The sequence below is a fragment of the Carassius gibelio genome, chromosome B25, assembly GCF_023724105.1.
Source record: "Carassius gibelio isolate Cgi1373 ecotype wild population from Czech Republic chromosome B25, carGib1.2-hapl.c, whole genome shotgun sequence".
In the NCBI taxonomy this organism is placed as follows: domain Eukaryota; kingdom Metazoa; phylum Chordata; class Actinopteri; order Cypriniformes; family Cyprinidae; genus Carassius; species Carassius gibelio.
This window is the reverse complement of record NC_068420.1, coordinates 7,094,538-7,101,979: the sequence shown is the minus strand read 5'-3', so window position 1 is coordinate 7,101,979 and position 7,442 is coordinate 7,094,538.

Sequence of the window (7,442 nt, the reverse complement as noted above, 5' to 3'; positions counted from 1 at the left end):
GGTGTATGTCTGAAATCTCGTTTAGCCGCAGCCCTTCTAGTGTTCAGTCTAATCCAAGCGTTCATTTGGTTAAGTGAACACAGAAACAATACATCATGTGAAGAATTTCTTGTCAGTTAATTTGATTGCAGCTGTTTTAACCCAAATCTGAGATTAAAACCCACCTCACAGAGCCAGTGTTCCTAAAACACATCAGCACTTTCACCAAACAACTCACAGTGTTATTTTTAATTGCTATTGATACCAAACAATGCTGGATGACTGATGCGGGGGAGCCATAGGTTTCACATCATCACACATATGTTGTGTTTTTCCAGAAGTGAAAGCTCAAAATTACATTTAAAATAGCTCAAGGGAATTTAAAATAGCTCAAGGGAATTTAAAATAGCTCAAGGGAATTTAAGGGCATTGATGGGCTTTCTGTATAAAGGGTGCTTGGGACACAGGGGCCACATGATATACATACTGTGACACAATGCATTATAATGTGTATTTGTGATTATTAGTGATTGTTAGCAAATTTTGAAACCATAAGATCAATTAGTAGGTTGCATTCAGTGCAGCTTGAACATAAAAACACTGTGGATAAATATCGATTAGATAGCACGTTAATATAAATAATAGTAAAAAATGTAACAAAATACCCCAATGTACATAACAGATACAATAGTAATATGAAAAAAAAATACATAAAAAATATATCATATGCAATATTATGCAAAATCTAAAATGGTAAAGACAAATATTTTACTGTAAAAGTATTACCTTATAAAAAAGAGAAAGTAGATTCAGAATTAAATTATTCTTTATTCACAATTTTTTTTACAGCATTTTACATTAAAATGCAAATTTGACAGTAATGTACACTATATTTTTGAAAGAAGTCTCTTCTGCTCACTAAGGCCGCATTTATTTGATCAAAAATGTACTAAATACAGTAAAATTGTGAAATATTATTTGAATTTAAAATAACTGCTTTTTATTCCTACATAATTTAAAATGTATTTAATTCCGTTTCAGAATCTTCGGTGTCACATGATCCTTCAGAAATCATTCTAATATGCTGATTTGCCGCTCAAGAAACATTTTTTATTATTATCAGTGTTGAAAACAGCAGTGCTACTGTATTTTTGTAAAAACTGATACATTTTTATCAGGATCCTTATATGAATGAAAAGTTCAATGAACAGCATTTATTTGAAATAAATGTTTTCGTATCAATTTAAAAGTCAAATAAATTTCATGCATCATTGCTGGATAAAAATGTTTTTACTGGCCCCAAACTTTTTAAATCTATAGTGTCTGATTCATTGAGTTGTAGCAACCAAGTTCGATTAGAACCATGTACAGTATTTCTCAGTTTTCTCAATTTCTTTTAATCCCAATTATCTGAGGTTTATCTGAGGTAACTCAGCACCATGTCAAATCAGGTCGCAAAGAATTCATCCAGTGGCACAACATACCACTCCCTGCAAACCCTTGTCGTCTCTACAGAAATGGTGCTTCTGGTGTAATATTGAATCAATCATCTGTCATTTGGTCCAAACTGCCTCAGATCTATCATGCATTCATTCACCTCCTGCTACAGCGCTAGAGACGATGACACATTTGTGGTCAAAATGTTCTCGTGTGTCACAAGCCTTTTTAACAAGTGAGGAGATGTGAAAGTTGAACTCTAAAAGCAACTATAGATAGGCCCAACCTTATAGTCTAACTTTGTCTATGCTTGCATGTGTAATACTAGTAGTAGCAGGTTTAATTGGGACCTGAAGGGTGAAACTAACTGCTGTCTGGAATAAACCTCAGCTCATTTCCTTTTATGCATCAGCTTTCATGTCAGTCCGCTTTGAGCCAGGACACTAACCCGATCCTGCCTGATGTATTCAAAGTGATTTAGAGACATGGTTTTGATGTAGCAGATAACAGGTGTTGCTGGAAACCCCTTTGTTCTGACAAAAAAAACTCTCTATACACAAGCAGACCACCCGCTCCTAAAAGACATACAGAAAGTGAATGACGTGACTATACAATCGCATAATGCCTGAGGATACACCCACCGCTTCTATCTATCTATCTATCTATCTATCTATCTATCTATCTATCTATCTATCTATCTATCTATCTATCAGTCACATAGACTCAGCTCTGCTGAATGTAAACTATTGTGTCATCTAGAACAAAATTATACTACAAAGAAGGAACTCTGGGATCTCATTTGGCCTGAAAGGCTGGTCTAATGTAATTTGATCCTTTTGATTTTGTGCTGATTACAGTGACCTGTTCAGAGTCATCAAAAACATCAAGAGGCGAGAGAGAGAAAGAGAAAAGCTGTTTGATTGTGTGTCCATTACAATTAAACCACAGGAACAACAGATGGGCACAAAACTGACATCAGCAGGTCATTCAAGCCGGATCTGAAACAACCCTTGTGGTTTGCAAATCCATTTTTAGGTCGGATTAGTCCTTAGGCCTTTAAATACAGACTGATTTAATATAATACAGCTGTTTGGTTGGTGATATTGTCACAATTTCAATCTCTAAAGCTAAGTTGGCTAAATATCTCCTTGCTAGACCCTGTTACCCACTGCTATCCATCCAGCCTGTAAATAAACTCTCTCATAAAACGTGTGTTTCTCCTCATCGTGGGCTCCTTCTGTTTTGTGACAGATATATTATGATAAGTTTAGGAATCTTTTCTTCCATGGTGTTCACCTGTTCAAAATGTACAGTAAGTGTCGCTTCCTGTTTGGTTGTGTGGAAAGTAAAAGAATACCCTTACGAAAAAAAGAAGTTTATTCAAGTGCTATTAGTATACTTCTTTTAAACTTAAAATAGGAAAGTATGCTTTTAGTTTATTTTTATGTCATTCTCAGAATTGGGCTTTATGTACTCCTCAGAAATATTCTTAAAATTACATTTAAGTATACTTCACTTATACTTACAAAAAGTCTAAATATATTTGAGCTATACTTGTGCTTACAGAATCCGTGTTTTCATTGTTATACGATAGAGGGCGCTAGTACACATCTTCTGCACAGAATTTCCACACAAAAAAAACACAAGTGAAGAAGAAAAAAGAAACAACAGAGACTAATACATGTAACACGATCATCTGACATGAAACAGCATCAAAACTGTAACGTTATGGAATAAAATGTCGACAGATGAAGAGGTAATAATTACAGTCAAGCTTCGGGATGTTGATCGACTCCATCTACATTTTGATTATCATTCTGAATCCAATTCATAGTTTTCAAAGTTTCAGATTTTTGTTGAAAATTGTATTTCTTTATTTTATTTTATTTTAAACTTACCCACATTTAAGTTTATAAAAAAAGAATGCATGAAGCTAGAATAAAATGTTTTTGTTTACAAGGAGATACCCTGTTCTTTCTTTGGACGTTTTGTATGTTCAGATATTCATACAACAAAATATATACAAATTCTAACCTAAATAGTAGTAAACTAAATAGGTACATAGTAGTATAAAATATGATGTAAAGTTCAATTAAAGAAAACATATGAGTATACTTGCAGTATAAAACTACTAAACTAGTAGTTTATTGAGACTTCAAAGTATACAAAGTATTTAATAAGTAAATTATCAGTATACATATAAGTTCACTTTTAGTAGAATTGCAGTACAAACCACAAACATAGAGGGTAAACAAATTGTGTACTCAAAGTCTGCTACTGTTATACTTAAAGTAGACTTAAAAGTATACTTTTAGTATACCGTGGCAGATGTGGCCTAATGGTTAGAGAGTCGGATTAGTTACCAAAAGGTTGCCGGTTCGAGTTTCGGTGCTGGCAGGAGTTGTATGTGGGAGGGAGTTAATGAACAGTGCTCTCTTCCACCCTCAATACCCATGACTGAAGTGCCCTTGAGCAAGGCAATGAACCCCAAGTTGCTCCCCAGGTGACGGATCTATAGCTGCCCACTCCTCCGGGTGTGTGTTCACTTGCTGTGTGTGTGCACTTGGATGGGTTAAATGCAGAGCACCAATTCCGAGTATGGTTAACCATACTTGGCAAATGTCACAACTTTTTTTCTTTTTCTCTTTATATACTAGAAAGTGGGTCAGTTTAGTCCCAAGGAGTATTGAAACATTACACTTACAAGTATACTACTAGAACACTGATATGTGTGTGTGTGTGTATATATATATATATATATATATATATATATATATATATATATATATATATATATATATATATATATATATATATATATATATACACTTTTTGGTATGGGTAGTTGAGCCAAAAATGAAAATTCTGTCATTCATTATTTATTCACTCTCAAGTTGATTCAAACCTTTAAGCATTTCTTTTACTCTGTTGAACACAAATGAAGATATTGTGAAGAATTACTTAGTATGGAAGACAATGGTTGAGTTTGGTTGAGGGTAAACTAATGATGATGGAATTTAATTTTTTTGTGAATTATCCCCTTAAGTAAAGTTTCAGGGAGGTTAACTATGTAAAGACTGCTTGATATATATATATATATATATATATTTTTTTTTCATGATTTTAATTTCTGAAGTAAGCCTGTAAAGTTACTTCATATCTGGCAATACAACACATTTGAACATCGGTTATCTTTATAAAAAAAAACTAATTATGATTAAAATATCTTCTGGCAGATGAAAATTTCAAAACATATAAGAACACACAATGCACTGCTATCAAGCTGAATGTGTGTCATTTAGACTACAGTAAAAGGTACAGTGCTGGCTGGGGTGTTTACGACAAACTTAATAGTTTGTCGGCGGTCACGTGATGGCAAAATGGTTACGAGTTAGCAAAAAAAAAATAAACAGACGTTTATAGCCTTTATTTCATGTGAGAGTAATTTTAAATATATCTTTTTTTTACAGCTATTCATTTATTTTGGTTTTTAAATATTTGAGTGTACCGTTTTTAACTGCAATTCTAAATATTTTTCCATATGAACATCGACTGTTGCACAGTGGCGCCGCCTGTTGGTCACAAACTGCACTGGACGGGTCTACGGTAAGAGTTACAGCATCTTCCTCCTACACAAGCCTTTTGTACTATACGAAGCCTACACGTAACCTTGACACTGGTTACGACAGTATACGAGTGTAAAAAGTGTGGAGGTGAGAGAAACATTAATAGTCGTCTGTGGCTACTTTATGTAGACTACTATCTTTTGTACCACGTTGTACAATTTTGCACCATCTGAGAGCATCAGCATATTACATATGGCTCTTTAGATTACATGTTCGACCGATGAGCAAGTGGAACACCCTTTAAAAGAAAAAAAGACCGAGTTGGCACTTCATCAGTTCAAGTTCAGGCTTATCTCAGTGCAATGTTACAGCTGTCACCAGTGCTAGTTTTAGCAAGTACAATGGCGCCATCTACTGTTCACAACAGACAAAACGCATTACACACTGAGAAGGCCAAGATGTCCTATTTATCATATTATGAAGGTGCCAAAACATTCAAGCCAGGCTGTAAAATGCACTACATCTCACAGCATCTCCTTGTTTACATGGAATATAAATGTCTGCAGAAACTCGTCAGACTGAATAATGATGTGGTTAGGCAACTGATCAAAAGGTTTTAGAGAAAAAAGCTATGGTGGATGAAACTATACAATATGTAATTTGCACTGCTGTTTGGGTAGAATTTTACATTTGAATATTAATGAACTTTTCTCTTTCTTTCTTTCTGTGTGGAGTATTCATCCTTATTCAGTAAATTGGACATACACACATAGATGTGAAATAATAAAAGTGTCAAGCTACTTCCTATGGATTGAAGCTCCCAAATACATTTGAAGATTGATTTTAGATTTAAATGTGCGGCCTGACTTCAGAGTCTATATGTGACGTTGAAGTCCTGGTGACATTTAGAGCTTTGCAGGAGTACATTATTAAATTGGACATCTTGAGACTAGTGAAAGGTGGCAGCAATATATGACAGAACAGAGCTGGGAATAAAAGGGTCTTGATGATGTTATTTTCTTTCATATTTTAGCTGATTATCACTAGGGATGGAGAGTTTCGTAGCCAAAAAACAACCTGGTCTTGTAGGTTTTTAGATTTTTTTTTTTTTCATATTGTTATTATATTTACATAGTAGTTTTAATAGCGTGTCAATATTCTTTTTATTTAAATTTATAATTTGGATATGCTGATCTATTGTCTTTTGTGGTTATGTAATTTAGAGATATTACATTTACATTTATTAATTTAGCAGACGCTTTTATCCAAAGATATAAATTAGAGATATAAACCTTGTGTTTCATATTATGTTAGATTATAGGCTATTATTTAAGGTTATTTTTAGAATTTCATATTCTTGCATAGTGTTATATATAGTATATTTTATAAGATAGTTTGCAGATATTGTCTTATACAATGTTTTTTTTTTTTTTATCCACTTGAGCTAATCCACGGATGATGTTTGTTTATTTCTCGCGAGATTTGCGTCCAATAGTTTTAAACGCGTGTTGCAGCACATTGTATGACGAGTTTCGAACCCCAATCAGAGAGTTCAGATTTAAGCATATTTGAAGTATTTGAAGCGAATTCTACCGCTCCTACATTAACAGACACCTGCCACAAAGAGCAATTCTTTTGATTCTCGTTGTGTTGATTCAGCAAAAATTCAGTAAAAAAAAAAAAAGCCTATTCCGAGCAGCTTCAAAAATATGTCATGGCGGCCCAGAAAAAACTGTTAACTCCTGACAATTTCATTGGTTAACGGAGCGGCCACCTCTTTCATAACATGGTTGGAGCATTCGCTTGAGTAGAACATTCAGTAAATCTATTTCTTACTCTGTTAACAGACATAAAGCGTCGTGGCGGCGGTGCACGTGCGCTCGGTGCACGTCAAAGAAGAGCTATAAAACACACCGAGTCGTATTTGACAGCAGCGTTTACTTTGACTTGATGTTAAGGTTGTAGGAGGAGTGAAGTGTCAGGCAGACATGGTGGTCTGGATGGGGGATGCAGTCACTTCTTTTGCTGACGATTTATTCTGTGAAACGTAGTACTGGAACGTTTAGTTGAATATAGATTAGCTACTCTTGTGATTTCTTCTGTAGTAATGACAAGGAAGCAAGTGTTTATTTATGTATTCATTGCATCTTTGAAAATATGTTGTGTATGGACATAATGTTCTTAAAGAGGAGTTGGAACTGGATGTAGGTGATAATTATATATTTCAGTGTACAAGGTAATATAAATACTAGTAATAAAATATCCTATACAATTAGCTATTAGTACTTTTGAGGAAGTCATACATAGCATAAAATGTTGTTATCTGGATCCTATTTATGTTTAACAATAATGTTATTTTGGACAATCTCATTTAATGTTGACACCTGTACAATACATTATTGTGTGTATATATATATATATATATATATATATATATATATATATATATATATATATATA